The sequence below is a fragment of the Phyllobates terribilis genome, unplaced genomic scaffold (genome assembly GCF_046119375.1).
Source record: "Phyllobates terribilis strain yellow unplaced genomic scaffold, ASM4611937v1 Scaffold_279__1_contigs__length_2497574, whole genome shotgun sequence".
Taxonomy (NCBI): Eukaryota; Metazoa; Chordata; class Amphibia; order Anura; family Dendrobatidae; genus Phyllobates; species Phyllobates terribilis.
This window is the reverse complement of record NW_027363039.1, coordinates 2,422,616-2,449,231: the sequence shown is the minus strand read 5'-3', so window position 1 is coordinate 2,449,231 and position 26,616 is coordinate 2,422,616. Positions and strand designations below refer to the sequence as shown.

Below are 26,616 nucleotides of genomic sequence, written 5' to 3'. Positions count from 1 at the left end.
CTCTGGAAAAGCGAAATGGCCCTTGCCCCCCAAAAGAAATTCAGAAAATTTTGTGCTCCCAAATCCAAATGCCTATTCTGCAATAATTTGTTCTCCAATTGTCAAATAGCGCTCCGTCCCCCCCAGATCTCGCCGTATGGCTGAGCGGTACGATACAGCCACATATGGGGTATTGACACTTTTAGAAGAAATTGTGTGACACATTTCGGCACCATTTTTACCCATTGCCCTGTGTGAAAATGTAAAATCTGAGGGTAAAACATTTTTTTGTGGTAAAAATATAATTATGCTTTTTTCACTGCCCAATGGTATAAATTTAAAAATTAAAAAATACTCACTACTTCCCTAGATGAATTCCTTGAGAGGTGTAGTTTACAAAATGGGGTCACTTGTGGGGGTTTCTGCTGTTTCGGCATGTCAGCGACTCTTCAAATGTGACATGGTGTCTGCTGCCTATCCCAGCCAACATAGCGCTCCTTTCTCTTCCGAACCCTGCCGTACACCAAAGCAGTGGTTTTCCCCCACATATGGGGTATCGGCGTACTCAGGAGAAATTGCACAACAAATTTCATGGTGTAATTTATCCTGTTACCCTTATAATAATACAAAATTAGGGGATGAAAAACATTTTTTGTGGGAAAAATGTGAAAATTTTATTTTTACGGCTCAATATTATAAACTTCTGTGAAGCACCTGGGGGTGCAAGGTGCTCACCACACATCTATATAAGTTCCCTAAGGGGTCTAGTTTCCAAAATGGTGTCACTTGTGGGGGGTTTCCACTGTTTAGGCACATCAGGGGCTCCCCAAATGCAACATGGCGTCCGCTAATTATTCAAACAAATTTTACATTCAAAAAGTCAAATGGCGCTCCTTCCCTTCCGAACCCTGCAGTGCGCCCAAACAGTGGTTTTCCCTCACATATGGGGTATCAGCGCGCTCATGAGAAATTGTACTACAAATTGTGTATTCCATTTTTTCCTGTTACCCCTGTGAAAATAAAAAAAATGGGTCTAAAGTAACATTTTTGTGAAAAAAAGTTAAATGTTAATTGTTTTCTTCCACATTCCAAAAATTCCCGTGAAACACCTGAAGGGTTAATAAACTTCTTGAATGTGGTTTTGAGCACCTTGAGGGGTGCAGTTTTTAGAATGGTGACACTTTTGGGTATTTTCTGTCATAAAGGCCCCTCAAAGTCACTTCAAATAAGATGTGGTCCCTAAAAAAAATGTTTTTGTAAATTTTGTTGGAAAAATGAGAAATCGCTGGTCAACTTTTAACCCTTATAGCTTCCTAACAAAAAAAAAAATTTGGTTTCAAAATTGTGCTGATGTAAAGTAGACATGTGGGAAATGTTATTTATTAACTATTTTGTGTGACATATCTCTCTGATTTAAGGGCATGAAAATTCAAAGTTTGAAAATTGCAAAATTTTAAAAATTTTTGCCAAATTTTCGATTTTTCACAAATAAACGCAAGTGATATCGAAGAAATTTTACCACAATCATGAAGTACAATATGTCACGAAAAAACAGTCTCAGAATCAGGGGGATCCGTTGAAGCGTTCCAGAGTAATTACCTCATAAAGTGACAGTGGTCAGAATTGAAAAAATTGGCCCGGTCACGAAGGCAAAAACAGGCTCTGGTGCGAAGTGGTTAAGTGTGACAAACATGCCGAAAAAAAAGAAATCAGGAAGGGGCAAACACTTTTCACACAATTGTATAATTTTTTGGGCTAACTGCAAAATGCTGTGTGGTGGAAAACAAACACTGGGGGTACATGGGGTGCAGGCTGTATATGGGCAGGGCATGTTGGGCTATACGCTGCATGTGGGGGATACATGGAGTGCAGGCTGTATATGGGGTGCTGCCTGTATGGGGAGTACATTGGGGTGGTGAGTAAATGGGGATGTTGGCTGTGTGGTGAATACATGGCATGTTGGCTGTGTGGGGGGTATATGGTGCGCTGGCTGTGTTGTGAATACATGGCACGTTGGCTGTGTGGGGGGTACATGGTGTGTTGGCTGTGTTGTGAGTACATGGCATGTTGGCTGTGTGGGGGGTACATGGTGCGCTGGCTGTGTTGTGAATACATGGCATGTTGGCTGTGTGGGGGGTACATGGTGCGCTGGCTGTGTTGTGAATACATGGCATGTTGGCTGTGTGGGGGGTACATTGTGCGCTGGCTGTGTTGTGAGTACATGGCACGTTGGCTTCTCATGGGGTGCTAGATGCATAGGGTGTTAACTGGGTGGGGACTACATAGGGTGTTTGCTGTGTGGGGGTACATGGGATGTTTGCTGTGTGGTTGGTACATGGGATGTTTGCTGTGTGGTTGGTACATGGGGTGCTGGCTGCATGGGGGGTACATAGGGTACTGGATGTATTTGGGAGGTACATGTGGTACTAGCTATGTGATATAGCGACATACAGTCATATGAAAAAGTTTGGGCACCCCTATTAATCTTAAGCTTAATGTTTTATAAAAATTGGTGTTTTTGCAACAGCTATTTCAGTTTGATATATGTAATAACTGTTGGACACAGTAATGTTTCTGCCTTGAAATGAGGTTTATTGTGCTAACAGAAAATGTGCAATCTGCATTCAAACAAAATTTGACCGGTGCATAAGTATGGGCACCCTTATCATTTTCTTGTTTTAAATACTCCTGCCTACTTTTTACTGACTTACTAAAGCACTTTTTTTGGTTTTGTAACCTCATTAAGCTTTGAACTTTATAGCCAGGTGTATGCAATCATGAGAAAAGCTACTTAAAGTGGCCACTTGCAAGTTGTTCTCCTGTTTGAATCTCCTCTGAAGAGTGGCATCATGGGCTCCTCAAAACAACTGTCAAATGATCTGAAAACAAAGATTATTCAACATAGTTGTTCAGGGGAAGGATACAAAAAGCTGTCTCAGAGATTTAACCTGTCAGTTTCCACTGTGAGGAACATAGTAAGGAAATGGAAGAACATAGGGACAGTTCTTGTTAAGGCCAGAAGTGTCAGGACAAGAAAAACATCAGAAAGGCAGAGAAGAAGAATGGTGAGATCAGTCAAGGACAATCCTCAGACCACCTCCAGAGAGCTGCAGCATCAACTTGCTGCAGATGGTGTCACTGTGCATCGGTCAACTATACAACGCACTTTGCACAAGGAGAAGCTGTATGGGAGAGTGATGCGAAAGAAGCCGTTTCTGCAAGTACGCACAAACAGAGTCGGCTGAGGTATGCAAAAGCACATTTGAAGAAGCCTATTTCTTTTTGGAAGAAGGTCCTGTGGACTGATGAAACCAAGATTGAGTTGTTTGGTCATACAAAAAGGCATTATGCATGGTGGCAAAAAAACACAGCATTCCAAAAAAAACACTTGCTACCCACAGTAAAATTTGGTGGAGGTTCCATCATGCTTTGGGGCTGTGTGGTCAATGCCGGCACTGGGAATCTTGTTAAAGTTGAGGGACGCATGGATTCCACTCAGTATCAGCAGATTCTTGGCAATAGTGTTCAAGAATCAGTGATAAAGTTGAAGTTACGCAGTGGATGGATCTTTCAGCAAGACAATGATCCAAAACACCGCTCCAAATCTACTCAGGCATTCATGCAGAGGAACAATTACAATGTTCTGGAATGGCCATCCCAGTCCCCAGACCTGAATATCATTGAACATCTGTGGGATCATTTGAAGAGGCTGTCCATGCTCGGCGACCATCAAACTTAACTGAACTGGAATTGTTTTGTAAAGAGGAATGGTCAAAAATACCTTCATCCAGGATCCAGGAACTCATTAAAAGCTACAGGAATCGACTAGAGGCTGTTATTTTTGCAAAAGGAGGATCTACTAAATATTAATGTCACTTTTCTGGTGAGGTGCCCATACTTATGCACCTGTCAAATTTAGTTTGAATGCAGATTGCACATTTTCTGTTAGTACAATAAACCTAATTTCAAGGCAGAAACATTACTGTATCCAACAGTTATTACATATATCAAACTGAAATAGCTGTTGCAAAAACACCAATTTTTATAAAACATTAAGCTTAAGATTAATAGGGGTGCCCAAACTTTTTCATATGACTGTAAATGAGGGGAAGCTAAGTGCTCCTAAGTGGAGCTGAATATTCAGTAAGGGCACAGTATGGGAGGCAGTGTATACGGAGGGACATTGTGTAGGCACAATATGGAGGGAGTACAGTGTGGAGATGGGGCACAGTATGGGAGGCAGTGTATACGGAGGGACATTATGTAGGCACAATATGGAGGGAGTACCGTGTGAATTTGGGGCACAGTATGGAGAGGGGGCATTGTGGGGAGGGACACTGCAGATGGGGACAGTGTGGAGGCTATAGGTCATAACGTAGGTATAGTGTGTAGGATGGACAGTGTATAGGTCATAGTTGTTAAGGGGCGATGGTGTGGTGGATATCTTTAATATAACGGGAGATGCGTGTCTCTGTCTGAAGCCTTTATAGACTGCGCAAGCGCGACACGCCTGTGCAGTCTGGCTCCAGACAGAAGACCGCATGCAGCCGTTACAGGTAAGAAGAGTGTATGGCGCCGGAGATCACGGTATGCGTAGACACTGAATGCATACCGCGATCTCCAGCGCCATACTTACATACTTACTTGACCGGTAGGAGTGTTGCCGTGGCGTCTCTCTTTGCCGGAGACCGGGGCGTCGGAATCGGCGCATGCGTATAGCGCTATCCAGCGCCATTTTACTGAAGACACATTTACAGTGTGTCTTCAACAAAATGGCGCCAGACAGCGGGGTATGGGCACGCGCGTACTGCGGTGCCACACTCCTCCGGCAGAACAGGACACCACAGCGCTGGAGCACAGGGAAGAAAGGTGAGTACAAGTGTTTATTTTTTGTATGTGTGCAGCGTGAAAGGGATGAGGGGTGCCATACATACCAGGATAAAGAAAAAAATCGCTGCACAGCTGTTTAGTCGGTGCTCGAGTAGGGGCCGAACCCATGCAATATAGTGGAAAAACCTCGGCACTCAGATTAGATCAAGTAAAAGAAATTTTAATGCAGTCCAAAAATTAAATAAATGACAAACGTTTCAGTCAAACCGACCTTCATCAGTACAACAGACTGCCTGATACGAGGGGGTTAAGGCATGAGAATCATGGTGCCATGAACTAGTGGTGGAACCGCGTTCTACACCAGGCTCCCCATATACTCCATGGTTAAGGTAGTTTCCGCTATATTGAGACATTTTGTCCTGATTCCTGATTCTCATGCCTTAACCCCCTCGTATCAGGCAGTCTGTTGTACTGATGAAGGTCGGTTTGACCGAAACGTTTGTCATTTATTTAACTTTTGGACTGCATTAAAATTTCTTTTACATGATCTAATCTGAGTGCCCAGGTTTTTCCACTATACATACCAGGATTGGGGGGTGAGGGGTACCACACATACCAGGATTGGGGGGTGAGGGGACAATGCATACCAAGATGAGGGGTACCACACATACCATTATTGGGGGGGTGAGTGGACCATGCATACCAGGATTGGGGGGTGAGGGGACCATGCATATCAGGATTGGGGGGTGATGGGACCATGCATACCAGGATTGGGGGATGAGGGGTTCCATGCATACCAGGATTGGGGGATGGGGGGTTCCATGCATACCAGGATTGGGGGGGTGAGGGGACCACACATACCAGGATTGGGGGGTGAGGGGTACCACACATACCAGGACTGGGGGGTGAGGGGACCATACCTACCAGGATGAGGGGTACCACAAATACCAGGATTGGGGGTGAGGGGACCATGCATACCAGGATCGGGGGGTGAGGGGACCATGCATACCGGGATTGGGGGGTGAGGGGTGCCATGCATACCAGAATAGGGATGAGGGGTACCATACATACCAGGATAGGAATGCGGGGTACCATGCATACCAGGATAGGGGTGAGGGGTGCCATGCATACTAGGATGAGGGATTAGGTGCCATGCATAACAGGTTTCTGGGATGAGGAGGCCATATATACCAGAATTGGGATGAGGGGTGCCATGCATACCAGGATGAGAAATGGGGTGCTATGCATACCAGGATGAGGGGTACCATACATACCAGGATTGGGGGATGAGTGGTGCCATGCATACCAGGATGAGGGATTGGGTACCATACATACCAGGATTGGGGGATGAGAGGTGCCATACATACCAGAATTGGGATGAGGGGTGCCATGCATACCAGGATAAGGGATGAGGGGTGCCATGCATACCAGGATAAGGGATGGGGTGCCATGCATACCAGGATAGGGATAAGGGGTGCCATGCATACTAGGATGAGGGATTGGGTGCTATGCATACCAGGATAGTGATGAGGGGTACCATACATACCAGGATGAGGGGTACCATACATACCAGGATTGGGGGATGAGGGGTACCATACATACCAGGATGAGGGATGGGGTGCCATGCATACCAGGATTGGAGGATGAGTGGTGCCATGCATACCAGGATGAGGGATTGGGTACCATACATACCAGGATTGGGGGATGAGGGGTGCCATACATACCAGGATTGGGATGAGGGGTGCCATGTATACCAAATTTGGGATGAGGGGTGCAATGTATACCTGATTTGGAATGAAGGGTGCCAAACATACCAGGATTAAGGATGAGGGGTGCCATGCATACCAGGATTAGGGATGAGGGGTGCCATGCATACCAGGATTGGGGATGAGGGGTGCCATGCATACCAGGATAGGGATGTGGGGGGGCCATGCATACCAGGATTAGGATGAGGGGCCATGCATACCAGGATAGGAATGAGGGGTACCATGCATACCAGGATGTGGGTGAGGGGCCCATGCATACCAGGATGAGGGATACCATACATACCAGGATAGGGAAGAGGGATGGGGCACCATGCATACCAGGATAGAGATGAGGAGTACCACACATACCAGGATTGGGTATGAGGGGTGCCACGCATACCAGGATTGGGGATGAGGGGTGCCACGCATACCAGAATTGGGGATGAGGGGTGCCACGCATACCAGGATTGGGGATGAGGGGTGCATACATACCAGGATTGGGGATGAGGGGTGCCACGCATACCAGGATTGGGGATGAGGGGTGCCACGTATACGAGAATTGGGGATGAGGGGTGCCACACATACCAGGATTGGGGGTGAGGGGTGCCATGCATACTAGGATTGGGGGTGAGGGGTGCCATGCATACCAGGATTGGGGGTGAGGGGTGCCATGCATACCAGGATTGGGGGTGAGGGGTGCCATGCATACTAGGATTGGGGGTGAGGGGTGCCATGCATACCAGGTTTGGGGGTGAGGGGTGCCATGCATTACAGGATTGGGGATGAAGGGTGCCATGCATTACAGGATAGGGATGAGGGGTGCCATGCATACCAGGATAGGGATGAGGGGTGCCACGCATACCAGAATAGGGATGAGGGGTGTCATGCATACCAGGATAGGGATGAGGGGTGCCATGCATACCAGGATAGGATGGTGGGGACAGGATGAGGGCAGCACATACCAGCATGGGAGACGATATACCAATAAAAATGCTCGCCACCCGGACGTAGAACGGGTTCAATAGCTGGTAGTATATAAGGGAGGACGGTGTGGAGGCAATATTTTATAGGAGAGGAGGCCATGTATCATAAGAGGGTCAGTGTGGATGTCATTTTTTGTGTATGGAGCACAGGGAGGCGCTATTATTTATTCCGGAGTACAGCACAGGCTTATTTACGGCACAAACAAAAACCGAAGGGAAGACCCGACCATAAAGTCCCAAACATCAAATATAGTGAAAAAAATATTATTTTATTTATTAATTACAGGTGACAGACAAGTAGATAGCAAACAATGATAATGATAAAACGTATAATTAAAAACATTTAAAAACAGAGGCGCATATCCGGGTGGTGTATGAGAAAATTCATAATGGGAGCAGCCAATTAATAAATAGGATTACCAGTCCATACACATTGGATTATAAATGTATACATATGATTGTCACATAAAAACTATATAATAAATTGACCAAAATATATGAAGTGCAAATGCATATGCTATGTTAAACCCTCTTCCATCAATATGTACAGTACAGACCAAAAGTTTGGATACACCTTCTCATTTAAATATTTTTCTGTATTTTCATGACTATGAAAATTGTACATTCACACTGAAGGCATCAAAACTATGAATTACCACATGTGGAATTATATACTTAACAAAAAAGTGTGAAACAACTGAAAATATGTCTTATATTCTAGGTTCTTCAAAGTAGCCACCTTTTGCTTTGATGACTGCTTTGTACACTCTTGGCATTCTCTTGATGAGCTTCAAGAGGTAGTCACCGGAAATGGCCTTCCAACAATCTTGAAGGAGTTCCCAGAGATGCTTAGCACTTGTTGGCCCTTTTGCCTTCACTCTGCGGTCCAGCTCACCCCAAACCATCTCGATTGGGTTCAGGTCTCGTGACTGTGGAGGCCAGGTCATCTGGCGTAGCACCCAATCACTCTCCTTCTTGGTCAAATAGCACTTACATAGCCTGGAGGTGTGTTTGGGGTCATTGTCCTGTTGAAAAATAAATGATGGTCCAACTAAACGCAAACCGGATGGAATAGCATGCCGCTGCAAGATGGTGTAGTAGCCATGCTGGTTCAGTATGCCTTCAATTTTGAATAAATCCTCAACAGTGTCACTGTGACGCCTCAAAGCCTCCTGTAAGCCCTTTTCTTACCCTGAGAGATGGGGACTCGAAGTCGGGTCCTAAGTTGGAGAGATGGGATGCAGTCGTGGCCCGGACCCGCTCCGTGCCCAGGGCCATCACATTAAAAAAAGATGGTACGGGCTTATCCGGGTTGAGTGGCTGATTACGACTACGCCACCTGTGGCACCTGGTGAAGGCCACCAGCGCCGCTGCAGTCCGCTGAGGCATGGTCGTATAGTGGCCGACGTTGTTACTACTCCCCACAGGCGGAGCAAGGCCTCAGGGCAGAGAGACAGGATGACGGGGGTAGTAGTCTAGAAAGTCTGTGTCGTGCGGTGTAGCGCAGAATAAAGAGTCCGGAGGCCATAGGGGTGAACTTCCAAGGCTTTACTCACATCAGAGATGGCAGAAGGAAGGCGACTCCCTGCTCCTCGCGGAGTTCTGCGGCCACCAGAGACAAGGGTCCGACAACCTCCGAGTAAGTCCAGCGTTAAATCAGGACCCTGCACCAGAGTGTTCCTAAACTTCAGACCGGGTCCTTTCCTGTCTGTGTGTGTAGATAGGCCGGGTCTCCCTCTGAACTCCTCTCAGAAAAAGGGCACGGGTGGCAGCTCTGCTCTTTCCGTTACCCGGTGGGATCCTCAGGGCCTACCGGGCTTTCCCGACCAGGACGTGGAGTAGCAAGGTCGGGTGTCGGGGGCCGGTACCCCTCTTGCAGCCGGGCTCCCTCTGAATACATCAGGTGGGCGAGGACAGGTGGCGTACACCGCTCCGTCTGCATCCTCCCTGGGACCCATTTGCGGTGGAGCTACACTCTTAAGCTCCGGGCCTTCTTGGTCGTGGTCCTTGACTGGGTTGAGACCTTCCTTGTCTGCAACCTGCCCCTCGTCCCAAGGTCGGGGTATGAGGGCTGTGCCTCCATCCCCTGCAGGTCCACACAGGATCCACTTTCAGGGTAGGAGATCACAGTACATGACAGCCAGTAAACTTGACTAACAAGGACCAAGAACGAAGATGGCTTTTTATTAAATATGAATTTTACAGTGTCACTAAAATGTGAGTCCTCCACCCTCACCCACTAAATGGTTCCCCTAACTCTTGGTTCCCCAGTCTCCCTGTAACCAGGAGGGCAGCACCTAGTGCATTCTAGCCCCCTCTGGTGGAGAAGTGTGGTGTTGGATGTAAAGGAAGGGTCCTGAGCATCGCACTGTTCTTACCTCAGAGGAGGAACACTCCACTCCATTAAAGAAGTGCAGCATCCCTGTGGTGGTCGAACCCCCAGGGGCGCCACATCACCAGCAAAGCACCCCCACACCATCACACCTCCTCCTCCATGCTTCACGGTGGGAACCATGCATGTAGGGTCCATCCGTTCACCTTTTCTGCGTCGCACAGAGACACGGTGGTTGGAACCAAAGATCTCAAATTTGGACTCATCAGACCAAAGCACAGATTTCCACTGGTCTAATGTCCATTCCTTGTGTTCTTTAGCCCAAACAAGTCTCTTCTGCTTGTTGCCTGTCCTTAGCAGTGGTTTCCTAGCAGCTATTTTACCATGAAGGCCTGCTGCACAAAGTCTCCTCTTAACAGTTGTTGAAGAGATGTGTCTGCTGCTAGAACTCTGTGTGGCATTGACGTGGTCTCTAATCTGAGCTGCTGTTAACCTGCGATTTCTGAGGCTGATGACTTGGATAAACTTATCCTCAGAAGCAGAGGTGACTCTTGGTCTTCCTTTCCTGGGGCGGTCTTCATGTGAGACAGTTTCTTTGTAGCGCTTGATGGTTTTTGCAACTGCACTTGGGGACACTTTCAAAGTTTTCCCAATTTTTCGGACTGACTGACCTTCATTTCTTAAAGTAATGATGGGCACTCGTTTTTCTTTACTTAGCTGCTTTTTTCTTGTCATAATACAAATTCTAACAGTCTATTCAGTAGGACTATCAGCTGTGTATCCACCAGACTTCTGCACAACACAACTGATGGTCCCAACCTCATTTATAAGGCAAGAAATCCCACTTATTAAACCTGACAGGGCACACCTTTGAAGTGAAAACCATTTTCGGTGACTACCTCTTGAAGCTCATCAAGAGAATGCCAAGAGTGTGCAAAGCAGTCACCAAAGCAAAAGGTGGCTACTTTGAAGAACCTAGAATATAAGACATATTTTCAGTTGTTTCACACTTTTTTGTTAAGTATATAATTCCACATGTGTTAATTCATAGTTTTGATGCCTTCAGTGTGAATGTACAATTTTCATAGTCATGAAAATACAGAAAAATCTTTAAATGAGAAGGTGTGTCCAAACTTTTGGTCTGTACTGTATATATACCACAATATATGTATCACTATTTCTCCAAGAATGTGCAAAGTTGCAATTATATATACATATATGTTCACAAGGTGTGTGAAATTATGTAAACATTATCCCATGTTACCACAGGTATGCAAAATTTACAAATAAATTAAATATGGCAAAAAGAATAAGTAATAAGGAAATCCTTAACATGGAATGAACCACAAAAATGTGCATATGAGGTAATCCCTAAATGTTAAGCCATATAATTGGCATGCATCAGTTGGACCACATAATTGGCAAATATCAAGCTAATGGGTACTTACAATGAATAGCCACGTTCCCGAAACCGGGCATGCGTACACACCGACGCGCGTTTCGGCAAGCGCCTTCGTCAGGGGGTGGAGACATCAGGAAAGCTGACACTATAAAATGGGGCCAAGTGCCAATCAGAGAAGGAAGGTGTGTTGCGGTGGACCAATCGACATGGAGGGGGCGTGATGTGACGCGATGCGGGCTCCGGTGCGAGGCCGCCCCAATGACAGCCACGTCAGGTGACCGGCAGCTCCGAGAACACGTGGTGTCCACGTGACCCGGAACTGCAGGACCGCTGTGGACGCGGTCGGCATAGAGGCGAACAAGCGCGGGAACGCGCCTGCGTGCCGCCAACTCCAGGACAGAAAAGGGCAGCCGCGACCACCGCGTCATGCGACCCAGTGCCAAGACCACGTGATCGCATGAACCACGTGATCCAGCGCAGAGGGCCAGATAAAGACGCAGCGGACACAGGTGCCCAAGGGCAGCAGGGCAGACATGCGTACCGTCTCCCTTCTGATAGTAATATCAAGATATATAAAAGAAAGAAATAGGGCAGATCTCTAAACCCTAAGAAATGATATGCCAAAATGTGTCCAGCAAAGAATACACCCAATTAATAGGATAGTTCTGTCATAGGAGACATAATAATTTTATGAAGCGAAAATAATGAACGATCAAAAATAGATAAAATAATATAATAAGTAATAATAGATAATTAATTATAAATAAAAGTTGAAAAAATAAAATAAATGGTGATTAATTAATCAATCAAATAATAAACCAAATAATAAATACAAAATACATATTAAAAATGAGTAATAATAATGTGTGAAGAAAAACATAAATAAGATTATAATGAATATAAAAATAATAAGGTGAAAAACTAATAAAAATAAAATGACAATGTATAATGAGGTGGTGATGAAAAATATATAAATAGATATATAAATATAAAGATAAATATAATAAAGTGAACGTAAATTATGATAAAGTGAAAAAAATATAAATAAAAATAAAATAAATTAAATGTGTAATTGAATACCATATGTATAATGTGTAAGAATGTGCAGAGATGACATATGCTGATGAAAAGTGATGTGAAAGAAAGTGATAATGTGCAAAAAAGAAAGACAAGTAACAAACCAAAACAGAACACCACGAAACAACAAAACAAACCAAGTAAAGTGCCATGATGAATACTAGGATTGGGGGTGAGGGGTGCCATGCATACCAGGACAGGGATGAGGGGTGCCATGCATACCAGGATAGGATGGGGGGTGCCATGCATACCAGGATAGGGATGAGGGGTGCCATGCATACCAGGATAGGGATGAGGGTGCCATGCACACCAGGATAGGAATGAGGGGTGCCATGCATACCAGGATAGGAATGAGGGGTGCCATACATACCAGGATAGGAATGAGGGGTGCCATGCATACCAGGATAGGATGGGGGGTGCCATGCATACCAGGATAGGATGGGGGCAGCACAATTACCAGGAGGGGGGCAGCACATACCAGCATGGGAGACCATATACCAATAAAAATGCTCGCCACCCGGGCGTAGAACGGGTTCAGTAGCTGGTAGTATATAAGGGAGGACGGTGTGGAGGCAATATTTTATAGGAGAGGAGGCCATGTATCATAAGAGGGACAGTGTGGATGTCATTTTTTGTGTATGGAGCACAGGGAGGCGCTATTATTCAGGGGCACAGCACAGGCTTATTTACGGCACAGCAGGGGCAGCTATTTTTATTCAGGCGGCATTATAATGACACTTTTATTATTAAGGGCACTGTGTCGACATGTGCTGCAGAAGACCGAAGAAAAGAACATCTGTTGAGCTGCGGATGTAAAAACTTACCCTGGAATCAGGGGCAGATGAAGAAGAAAAGGATGTGAGCAACCAGAGAAGACGTCTCCTATAAGGTACCGGGATCTAAGGCTGCATTTACACTGGACAAACGCGGCACCTAAATGCCCCCTGACTGGTTATATGGAGCCGATCGGCAGTCGTTTAATCGCCTGTGAACCTTATTATGATGGTTCTGTGGGCAGAGAATAGCACTGTCCTCGGCAGCACGTTTACACAGGATGATCTGCTGCCCAGAACAGGAATATTTAAGCTTAATGATTTCACCTGATGAACTAATGTTTTGCTCGTACATCGGGTGACTGTCAGCCGGTTTAGATAGGCCGATCAGTATCCGATTATTGGCCGGTGTAGATGCACCTTAAAGAGTCGCCCTGTGTTCCCCCAAGATTCCAAAGAATTCATGTAACCCGTCTCGCCCCTATCTGAACCTAGCGGCGTGCTTGTAACATTGGTGGCCCGTACGGGGAGTCCTGAGCAGGAATTAGCGTGTAGAGGGAGAAGAGGAAAACTGGAAAAAAACAGCAGCTCAACTCTACTCTGCTACACCAGTTAAAGGGGACCAGCCCTAAAGAAAACTCACTAGCAGCAATGGATGTGGAAATACAAATGGACAGAATTAGTGAGCTGCTTCTTCAGTTAACCTGTGAAAAATTGAGAACAGTAGCAGAACATATAAAGATGTCAGAAGAACAGATTTCTAAAGCACACAACCGCAGACAACTGTTAGCTGCCATTAATTAAAAAATGGATGAGCTGGGGGAGAAAGAATCTGAAGACGTCATGGGGACGGTCCTCCAGGAGCTAACACAGTTTCTAACCAGGTTGAAGTTGGAGGATGGAGGGACAGCACCAAATACCAAAAGCGGGAATCTCTGTCCGCAGACTGAACTACAGGTATTGGAAGAACTAGTAGACTACCTGGTAAAACCACCCATCTTGGGAAATCCTGATTTCAATTTACCATTTGTTCTTCATTGTGACGCTTCTCAAGTTGGACTGGGAGCTGCCCTGTATCAGCATCAAGATGGAAAAATGAGAGTGATTGGTTACGGTTCTAAAACGTTGACAGACGCCGAGGAGAATTACCATCTACATTCCGGAAAATTGGAGTTCCTGGCATTGAAATGGGCTATCTGTAAACAATTTGGAGATTATCTCTACTATAGCAAAGAGTTTGAGGTATACACTGACAACAACCCTTTGACCTATGTCCTTACTACAGCCAAACTGAATGCAACGGGTCAGAGATGGGTCGCTGAACTAGCTGACTTCAATTTCAGCATCAAGTACAGGCCAGGAAAATGCAACGTGGATGCTGACCCGTACACAAATCGCAGAAAAGAGAGGTAATATTGTACAGTAAAAAATACATTTTAACCGGCCTCGGAGAGTTTTTTTCGGACGTGGCAACAACAAACTGATGTATTCAACAACAATGAACACTCATCTCCAGATGATGATACCTTGCACCTGTCCATATTGCAAATGGAGCTAACAGCGGTATCAATAGGGAATAAGATAGATTTTTACAAATTTTTTGCAGCATGCTGTATAAGGTAATAACACCTGGCTGTATCGGTGTAATATGCTTTCCATACTGCGATAGCTCACCCATAAACAAATTTCAGATAAGAGAGGTAATTTTGGAGAATATGAAATCAATTTGAATTGGTCTTCCCATTATTAAATGTAAAAATAGAAGTTCCAGTGGACATCCAACAGTAAAAGAAGATTAAGTTTATTCACAAAGTAGTTAAACGGCAGCAACACGACCAGCTAGTGTGAATACCAACGCGTTTCCACCACCTAAGGGGAATGATGTATTTATCGTCATGTGCATGCAATAACTAATAGTATGGGGAATAATACCTGACTGCAGTGATAAATATTTTAGATTAAATCCTGCCTCACGTTCAGACCTAGCAGCACCCTGGTGCCGAGTTGGAAGATCCAATAGGATTCTCGGTTTAGTACCATTCTTCTGTAATTGCCACCTCTGCTAGATTTATGGACTTTATCAATAGCTCTAAATTTGAGTCCTGATAAATCACCCTTATGTACAGTATATTAACAAAATGATGAGATGCTGCAGAGATCAGAGAGATGTTAATAGCTGTTGTGCTGGTTGCATCCGACATACTGAACGCGGCCCTGAACACAATCGACTAAGGCTATGTGCACACCATGCAGAAATGCTCCGGAGTTTTCCTCAGCGTTTCTGCATCTCCCTGGCAGAAAAAACGCATGCGATTGTACATGCGGATTGTACATGCGGATTGTGCATGCAGATTGTACGTGCGGATTGTACATGCGGATTGTACATGCGGATTGTACATGCGGATTGTACATGCGGATTGTGCATGCAGATTGTACATGCGGATTGTACATGCGGATCGTACATGCGGATTGTCCATGCGTTTTCCTGCCAGGGACAAGCGGATGTGAAGCGTTCTTCACATGCATTTCCGCATGCGGGTTGACAAGCGATTTTAGCATCACTTGGAAAGTGCTTGTTAACTTGGTCACACTATATAAATCCATGCAAACAGCATAGATTTATATAATGTGACCATAAAAGAATGGTAAAAAATAAAAAATAAATCTATACTTCCCTCTGATGGCCCCCGCAGTCTTGCTTCGCTCCGTTCTCCCTTGCCGGCAGCTCGTGGTACACTGAAGGACCTGCCGACATCAGCGTCGCGTGACCCGTCACATGACTATGATGTCAGCGCAGGTCCTTCAGTCCACCGCGATGTGTCGGCATGAAAGGAGGAGCGCAGCGGGGGCCGTCAGAAGGTAAATATAACATTTATTTTATTCTTTTTTTTACAGTTTCTATGATACCCGGGTCCGGAGGAGAATCTCCCATCCTCCACACCCGGGTACCATCTGCACATTGAACGCGTGTATTCCGCATGTCCTTATCTAGTGAAGCGGATTCCACGCGTTCTAATGCAAGTCAATGGCGGCGAAAACGCAGCACTTCCGCAAAATAATTGTTAGTGCTGCGTATTTTTCCACAATGATAATCCGCAGTGGAAATTTCCGCAGCATGTGCACAGCACACGCGGATTATCATTGGGGAACATGGCGGACCTTCTACCATGCGTTTTTTTAAGCGTTTCTGCAGCGTTTTTGCCGCTGCGGAAACACTTAAAAACCGCATCGTGAGCACACAGCCTAAGTAAACCACACCCGGTGTAATTCATAAACTGCTGAATATGGTTCGTTTTATTACTGGAAAAGGAAGTGGATTCGTTACCTTTTAATACATCTAGTCCGGCCGCACTGGAAATATCCTTTTAAGCACAGCCATGTGTCTGAGATCTGCAGCTGAATTGATGGATCCGTGCTAGGAGCCAATACAGAGTCAGTAGTGGGGTCTCCTGGGGGTCTATCTGATGGGATTCTCTTTTAGGACACGTGACAATGTTTCATCTTGTTCTCGTACAGGTAAATATTTCTTCATTATTCTAACCCCATTATAATAACTGGGACTATACTCCGTGGATAATGTAATGACATTATTGGTAGCGGCTGTCGTGCATTATATTATGTGTGAATATGGGATATTATATGTTGTATGCTTCCTTCCCGCAGATACTATACTCCGGCTCCATTTAACTCTTTCCATGCAGGACTCTTTTTTCCCTATAGGACTCATGAGATTTGTATGCAGACCCTGATGGTAACAGTTTCCTGGCTCCTCAGCTAAGTACAGGTGTGATGTAATTATCATAATTAACCTGTTACATTCATTGGTCGCCATTAACATGGGACTTGTGTATTTGTTCCTTGTAAATAGCACCATTGTGTTTTCAGCAGAGAGCCCTGAGTAAGACCCCTCAGGGGGTGGAAACACTTTGGTATTCACACTAGCTGGTCGTGTTGCTGCCGTGTATTGTAACTACTTTGTGAATAAACTTCATCTTCTGTTACTTTTGGATCTCTGCTGGAACTTGTATTGTTACATTTGCTGTTCAGGCCGTCCCGGGACTTCTGAGCGGATCCCTGCAGCTGTGTCCTGGATACTACTTAGTGCTGAGCTCATCTTCCATTCCCCCTCCTCCCTGCATATATCATTCCCAAGATTAAGGAGTGGGTCTCCTACACATTTATTGTGTATATGTTATAATACCCCCGGTGGCACTAAAAACCAGCGGCCTGGACCTCCAAGGCGTAAAGAGCCAGTTCATGCCACTTGTGTAGATGGATACCCAATAGCTGTAAGGCACAGAGGAATCACGGAGGACGTTGGTACGATCGGCAAGGTACTCCTTCAGCATCTTCCAAAACTTTTCCCTTCTTGTCAGAGTACCTCACGAATCAGGGCCTAGGCGCTGGGAGAGTCTGAGAAAACTGTTCCAGACCTTTGACAGTGTTTCCCTGTCTCTGGTTTGTGTATCCCTCACCTGTACTCCTTGGTTATCCAACAAAATGTGACCTCTGCCACCAGCGTTGTCAGATAATTCTTCATCAAGGGCCTTCTGGTACTGCAACATTTTATTAGACTTCTCTGCCAGACTAGAACGTTCTCCTTGTAGCGCGGGTCTACACTGTGTTCCAAATTATTATGCAAATAATATTTTCTCAGATTTTCCCAAATTCCCTATATGAATTGCAGTAATTGTAATTTTCCAGTCAAATAACTATTAGAGTACAATTGAAAGGTTTTTGTACAAACTGCCTATGATAACAGGATATTTTTTAAAAAATAAAACACTCAAACTGCACTCAAAATGCATGTTCCAAATTATTATGCACAGCAGAGTTTTCAACCTTTTCATTTTAATAAAGAACAAAAAAATGGTCATTTTTGAAATTATAAGCATTAGCAGGTTATTACACACTGAAATCAAACAGTTTTCAACTCAAAACTTTATTCTAGGTGATGTTACATTTGCACATAGGACCGCTTGTTCGAAAGGAGCTTCTGAACTCTCTCATCCATTGAATTTGTCAGGTTTTGGATGGTTTCTGCTTCAATTGTTTTGCATGAGGACAGAATACCCTCCCAGAGCTGTTGCTTAGATGTGAACTGCCTCCCGCCATCATAGACACTCCTTTTAATGATGCTCCAGAGGTTCTGAATGGGGTAGAGGTCAGGGGAGCATGGGTGTCACACCATAAGTTTGTCCCCTTTTATGCCCATAGCAGCCAGAGATGCAGATGTGTTATGTGCAGCATGAGACGGGGCATTATCATGCATGAAAATGATCTTGCTGCAGAATGCACGGTTCTTCTTCTTGAACCATGGAAGGAAGTACTGTTTGAGCAACTCAACATACATTATGGAGTTCATCTTTACCCCTTCAGGGATCCTAAAAGGGCCGACAATCTCTCTCCCCATGATTCCAGCCCAAAACATTACTCCACCTCCTCCTTGTTAGCGCCGTAGCCGTGTTTGCATGGGGTGTCCATCAACCAGCCATCCTCCACTCCATCCATCTGGACCATCGAGAGCATTTCATGCATGATAATGCCCCGTCTCATGCTGCACATAACACATCTGCATCTCTGGCTGCTATGGGCATAAAAGGGGACAAACTTATGGTGTGGCCCCCATGCTCCCCTGACCTCAACCCCATTGAGAACCTCTGGAGCATCATCAAAAGGAGTGTCTATGATGGCGGGAGGCAGTTCACATCTAAGCAACAGCTCTGGGAGGGTATTCTGTCCTCATGCAAAACAATTGAAGCAGAAACCATCCAAAACCTGACAAATTCAATGGACGAGAGAGTTCAGAAGCTCCTTTCGAACAAGCGGTCCTATGTGCAAATGTAACATCACCTAGAATAAAGTTTGGAGGTGAAAACTGTTTGATTTCAGTTTGTAATAACCTGCTAATGCTTATAATTTCAAAAATGACAATTTTTTTGTTCTTTATTAAAATGAAAAGGTTGAAAACTCTGCTGTGCCTAATAATTTGGAACATGCATTTTGAGTGCAGTTTGAGTGTTTTATTTTTTTAAAAATATCCTGTTCTCATAGGCAGTTTGTACAAAAACCTTTCAATTGTACTCTAATAGTTATTTGACTGGAAAATTACAATGACTGCAATTCATATAGGTAATTTGGGAAAATCTGAGAAAATATTATTTGCATAATAATTTGGAACACAGTGTAGAAGTGTGACCAACCAGTGATTACTGTTGCTCAAAATGCATATAACGAGAGGGTCACGGGAAAGGCAGCAGAACATAAAGTCAGCCATGTGTGCCAGACTGCCAACAGTCAAGACTTCCCTGTCCTCACCAAGAGGACGACTGTCCATGTTCTCCTCATCGCTCTCCCTCTTCTCGGGCCATCCAAGTTGAATAGACGGTACGAATGTGGTGTGGGTAGTACCGTCTGAGCACTGGAACCCAGCTCCTGATCTTCTTCTTTCTCCTTATTATCACCCAATCCACATTGAGATGAGATAAGGCTGGGCTGTGTAGCATCACCCTGTATAGTTCCTTGCTCCATCTCATTGTGCTCTGCCTGCAAAGCCTCCTCTTTAATTGTGAGCGAGTGTTTCAGTAAGCAGAGAAGCGGGATGGTGACGCTAATTATGGAGTCATCACTGCTCACCATCTTGGTTGAGTCCTCAGTTTTGAAGGACGCCACAGATGTCAGACATCCATGCCCACTCATCAGCTCTTATGTGCGGAGGCTGACCTGAATACCGACGGGCGTGTTGAAGCTGGTACTCAACAACTGCCCTCTGTTGCTCACAAATCTTTCCCAACATCTGCAACGTTGAGTTCCAATGCGTGGGCAGTGCAAGCTGTAGCTGACTTTCTAAAATGGGCACACGCAGTGTACTTTCACAAGGAGCTCGGGCAGATCTTGGTAGGTTTTGAGAAACCGCTGAACCACTAATTTGAGCACATGGGCCAGGCATGGTACGTGTGTGAGATTGCCAAGCCTCAGATCCGCCATCAGGTTCTGGCCATTGTAACACATGACCATGCCTGGCTGTAGGTTCAGTGGTGAGACCCACAGATCTGCCTGCTCTGTTACAGCTTTCAACAACTCTGCAGCAGTGTGCCGTTTGTCACCTAAGCATATTAGCTTCAGCAGAGCATGTTGCCGCTTGGCCGTGGCAGTTCTTCCAGCTTACGACTGATGTGGTCATTTCGGATATGCAGGCTGAAGAGAAGGAATAGGTGGAGGAGCTGTAGAATGTGTGGGCAACCCTGATTGCCCCAGGGCTCGCAATCCTCAGCGTCGGGAGGACGCATTCCGTCCCAGGGTCCGACTGGGTCCTGGCTTCCACAGTATTAACCTAGAGTGCAGTCAGTGAGATGTACCGTCCCTGGCCCCAAGCACTTGTCTATGTGTCTGTGGTTAGGTGGACCTTCCCAGTAACTGCGTTGGTGAGGGCACGGGTAATATTCTGGGACACGTGCTTGTGTAAGGCCGGGACCACAAACTGGGAGAAATAGTGGCGGGTGGGGACCAAGTACCAAGGGATGGCCACAGCCATGAGGTTGCGGAAAGCTTCCGTCTCCATGAGCCTAAAAGGCAACATTTCCAGTGCAAGCAGTCGAGAAATGTGGCAGTTTAGCATTGTGGCCTGAGGGTGGTTGGCTGCGTATTTGTGCTTGCATTCCAAGGGCTGGGGTAGGGACAACTGAACGCTGCACTGGGACAAGAACGTGGTTGCTGATGGTGGTGGTTGCAAGTGTGCAACGACAGGTGCAGGGCGGGAGACATCTTCGCCTGGTCCATAGACAGGGGATTGTCATGCACGCACAACAGCGGAACAGGTAGTGGTGTCACCCGCAGACACTGTTGCTGGACCCTGGCGCTCTGCCCAACTAGTCGGGTGCTTTGCTGTCATGTGCCTCAGCATGCTGGTGGTAGTCAGGCTGGTAGTTTTGCTGCCCCTGCTGATGCTGGCATTGCAGATGTTGCAAATGGCCTTTTTTGGGTTAACTGGACAGTCTTTATAAAAAGAGCAAGACTCAGGAAGACCTAGCAGTTGGACTGGCAAAATCCACTTCCCCGTCCCTTGCCACACGCCTTGCCAACTTTAAATGGAGTATAATATTTGTCACATTCCAAAAAATGTCTGTATTATTACTGCAGTAATATAGGATCATGTCTAATGACCACAGTTTTAGGTAGTGGCCTAATAGATATGCTATTGGTCAGCGACCAAGTGTGAATAGGTTTGAACACACAACTGGCAGGCTTTAAATGGAGTATAAAATCTGTCAAACAGGAGAAAAAAGAAACCAGCTTACCCACACTTCCTGGCGTCCTGAAGCATGGACCTCAAGGGACCACTTGCGTTAGAAGGAAAAATACAAAATGTTCCAGCTTCTGTCATGCGCAAAAAGATTTTAATGGTAAAATGGAAATTCCATGGAGAAAAAAGGCAAAGAAACGCGTTTCAAACGCAAGCCTGCGTTCTTAGTCAAAGCTATACCTGGAATTAACATGCGTGATTACATATAAAAGGCCCTCCAATACAATTCAAGATTGTCTTTTGTATTGGTAGTTTAATCGTGTGATTTCAATCAAGATAACGTCACATAATAAAGTCATCAATAGATAAACCCCAATATAAAACTACACAAATAAGAAAGTACAAAAATATATATATATTATTGTACTTACTTGTGTAGTTTTATATTGGGGTTTTTCTATTGATGACTTTATTATGTGACGTTATCTTGATTGTCTTTTGTATTGGTAGTTTAATCATGTGATGTCAATCTTGAATTGTATTGGTGGGTCTTTTATATATAATCATGCATGTTCACTCACCTGTGCAATACTAAGGAAATCCTGAAAACATGGCCTGTTGGTGGGCCCTGAGGCCTTGAGTTGGGGAACACTGCCCTAATAGATATGCTATTGGTCAGCGACCAAGTGTGAATAGGTTTGAACACACAACTGGCAGACTTTAAATGGAGTATAATATCTGTCACGTTCCCAAAAATGTCTGGATTATTACCGCAGTAATATCTGACCACCTGAGATGATGGACAAGTTTCTGTTCTTCCACAATACAGCAATGCTATTCAAATCAACCAAATCTGGCTGTATGCTGCTAACAAGCAAATGGAGCAGTAAAAATGGTGTATTATATTGCTTTCACCAAAATTATCAGGATTAAGAGCAATAAGAATATTAGCCCTGATATCTAGGACTATGGATATGAGTAACAGCAGCAGAAAGAACATGCAAAGGATCCTATTGTGTGGTATACGCTCTCCACAAACTCTGCCTGCCTAACTCCTGCTATCACCAGGATTAATATTCAGTAGCATTTGTCTTTAGAAGGACTGTTAGTGTGGATTTGTAATGCTGTGGAATACCTCACTAAAACAACCGTCAATTCTCTCCCTCGCTCAGCAGCACCTCTCCCTACACTGTCTGATTCCACAGTAACTGTGTCGAGCATGGCGGCGCCAGGTCTTATATAGACCCAATGACACTATGCGGCCAGCCAATCACTGTAATGCCACAACCAACATGGCTGAGGCATTACCGTGGCTGGCAGGCAATCTCTGCATGTTAATTGGCTGTCTAACACCAAACATGCAGGGAGAGGACTCAGGCTCCAGCCTGAGCATTCAAAATATGCTCGCCGAGTACCAAGCATCTCGAGCACTGAGATGCTCGGGCTAGTAGCGAATAGTGGCGAGCATGCTCACTCATCACTAATTAACCTTACTTTCAGGTTTTGATTCTACAAAATTTTCTATGAAATTCAGTGTTGGCAAAATTTTAGAAATTGTTCTTGTGTTCAGTGAGATATTAAATAAAATTTATCAAAAGGGGTGTACTCATTTATGCTGAGCAATGTTTATTAAAATTGATGAAACACAGAGAACATAATTACAGTTTCTTTCCTGTTTGACTACTCATGTTTTACAAGATATGATTTATGTGTAAAAGATTTCCCACATTCTGAACATGAATACGGCTTCTCTCCTGTGTGACTTCTCTCGTGGCTCAAAAGACTTGATTTTTTTTTGTAAAGCATTTCTCAAAGTCAACATGAATACGGCTTCTCTCCTGTGTGAATTCTCTGATGTACAAGAAGTATTGATTCATCTCTAAAGCTTCTTCCACATTGTAAACAAGAAAACGGTTTCTCCCCGGTGTGAATTCTTTGATGTCTAACAAGATCTGATTTACTTCTAAAACATTTCCCACATTCTGAACACGAATATGGCTTCTCTCCTGTGTGAATTCTTTGATGTTTAACAAGATCTGATATATTTCTAGAACATTTCCCACATTCTGAACATGAATATGGCTCTCCTCCTGTGTGAATTCTCTCATGTATAACAAATTGTGATTTATATGTAAAGCATTTCCCACATTCTGAACAGGAGTATGGCTTTTCTCCTTTGTGTTTTCTTTGTGTCTGAGCTGAGCTTTTAGTAAGTTGCTTGTCACACTGAAATCTTGTATCCACTTTCTCACCAGGAATTGTGGTAATAATGTGAGATTGCTCAGGAGATGATTCCTCATGATTTGGAGGATTATAAGAAAGTGAAGTGCTGTGAAGTCCAGGAGGAGCAGGAAGGATGATGAGGTTTTCTCCATTAGAGTGCTTCCTGATATCTTCTTTTTTACAATTTAGTGATAAACCGTTATTCTCACAAGGATTTCCTATAAGGATGAAACATAGATTTGTGTTAAAGAAAAAAATCATATCCAAAGAGATTTCTGAATGTATTTTCTGGAGCTCACAGTGAAGACCCTCGTCAGTGAAAGTACCGGTAATAAGGAGGACAACTACATGCCATAACATTAACACAATGACGGGTAAAGTAAATGACACTTATAATCTGGTGACATTGGCACAAGTCAGTGGTGCCATAGATTAGACAGCAAATAGACAGGTCATAAAGAGAACCTGTCATCAGGAATTAACCACTTAATGTAGCACCAGTGCCATGTCACTCTCGTAGCAAGCTTCCTATCATGCCCTTAGTGTAGAAAAGTGTCCACTCAATGGAGTTTTAATATTTCAGTACCGAATGCAAATGAGATTGACTAGTCACAAAGGCGGCCGTACATCCAGGAGCAGTCGAGCTCCGGCCACCGTAATCATGTCCACAGCATGCATAAGAGCATAATAGGAAACCTCAGAAGACTGCAATAGTGCTGAAGGTACATTAACTCCTAAAGGACCAAGATACTTTGCTCGTTATGTGGGTTAATGACCCGGCCTCATTTTACAATTCTGACCAGCATCACTTTAAATTTTGGTCGTTATTATTTGCCTTTAATTATGAAAATATAAAAAAAAAACTGGCAAATTTTTTTTTAGTATTTTGTAATTTTCAACCTTTGAATTTTTATGCCCTTAAACCAGAGAGTTATATCACACAAAATAGTTAATAAATAACATTTTCCACATGTCTACTTTACATCAGCATCATTGATGAAACTTGTTAGGAAGTTAGAAGGGTTAAACGTTTATCAGCAATTTCTCATTTTTTTCCAACAAAATATACAAAACCATATTTTTTAGGGAAAACATCACATTAAAAGTGACTGAGGGTCCTGTGATAGAAAATACCCAAAAGTGACACTATTTTAAAAACTGCACCCCTCGCAGTCCTCAAAACCACATTCAAGAAGTTTATTAACCCTTTAGGGGCTTAACAGGAATTAAAGCAATGTGGAAGGGAAAAATTTTTCCACAAAAATGTTATTTTAGCTCCAAATTTTTAATGTTCAAAAAGGTAGCAGGAGAAAATGGACCATAACATTTGTTGTACACTTTCCCCTGAGTATGTCAATGCCCCATATGTGAAGGAAAACTACTGTTTGGGTGCACAGCAGGACTCAGAAGGGAGGGAGCACCATTTGAAGTTTGGAGTGGCTGATGTAGATAGCGGACGCCATATCGCATTTAGAGAGTCCTTGATGTGCCTAAACAGAAGGAACCTCACACAACTGACCCCATTTTGGAAACTAGACCCCTCAAGGAATTTATCTAAAATGTATGGGGAGCATTTTGAAACCACAGGTGCTTCACGGAATTTTAAGAAATTGGACCGTGAAAGTTAAAAAAAAATAATAATTTCCCCCAAAAATGTTATTTTGGCCACAAATTAATCATTTTCACAAATAAATTATCTAGGGGTGTAGTGAGCATTTTGACGCCATATGTGTTTCACAAAATGTTATACCATTGAACGGAGAAGACACAAAAAAATATTTTTTACCACTATAATGTTGTTTTAGACCCAGATTTTACATTTTCACAAGGTAAAATGGGTAAAAATGACCACATAATTTGTTACACAATTTCTGCTGAACGTGGCAGTGCACTATATGTGGCTGTACAGTACTGCTTAGCCACATGGCGAGACTCGGGAGGGGAGGAGCGCTATTATTATTATTTATATAGCGCCATTGATTCCATGGTGCTGTACATAAGAAGGGGTTACATACCAAATACAGATATCACTTACAGTAAAACTAACAATGATAGACCGGTACGGAGGGAAGAGGACCCTGCCCTTGTGGGCTTACATTCTACAGGAGAGGGGAAGGAGACAGTAGGTTGGGGGGGTTTCAATAGTTCAGGTGTTGTTGAGGTGGCAGCAGGCAAGGTCATGGCAGGCTGTAAGCTTGTTTGAAGAGATGGGTTTTCAGGTTCTGTCCGAAGGATCCAAGTGTGGTGGATAATCAGACGTGTTGAGGCACAGAATTCCATAGGATGGAGGATAGGGAATGTATCGGGAGATTAGGGGTAAGGGAATGTATTGGGAGATTAGTTCAGAGATGTACGGAGGAGAGAGGTTGTGGATGGCTTTGTAGGTCAGAGTTAGTAGTTTGAACTGGATACGTTGGGCAATTGGGAGCCAGTAAAGGGATTTGCAAAGGGGGGGTAGCAGAAGCGTGATGAGGCGAGAGATGGATCAGTCGCACAGCAGAGTTAAGGATGGACTGGAGGGGTGCGAGAGTGTTAGCAGGTAGGCCACAGAGGAGGATGTTGCAGTAGTCGAGGCGGGAGATGATGAGAGCATGCACAAGAAGTTTAGTGGATTAAGGGTTGAGGAAAGGACGGATTCTGGAAATATTTTTGAGCTGGAGATGACAGGAGGTGGCGAGAGCTTGGATGTGGGGTTTGAAGGACAGGGCAGAGTCAAGGATTACTCCGAGGCAGCGGATTGTCGGTACAGGGGAAAGAGTGATGTCATTTATTGTGATAGAAAGATCAGGTGGGAAAGATATGCGAGATGGGGGAAAGATGATGAGTTCAGTTTTGTCCACATTGAGCTTGAGGAAGCGAGAGGAGAAGAAGGAGGATATGGCTGATAGACAGGCTAGGATTCTGGACAGCAGAGAGGTGACGTCTGGGCCAGAGAGGTAGATATGGGTGTCATCGGCGTACAGATGGGATTTTATGAGCTGTCCCAGGCCAAGGGTATAGATTAAGAAGAGAGGGGGAGGGGTGAGGAGG

The 26,616-nt window shown here is 44.5% G+C and overlaps 1 pseudogene; it reads right to left on the bottom strand.

The window, feature by feature from the left end:
* Nucleotides 1-26,616, bottom strand: part of LOC141220288 (uncharacterized) — a 53,108-nt pseudogene that overhangs the window by 10,322 nt on the left and 16,170 nt on the right.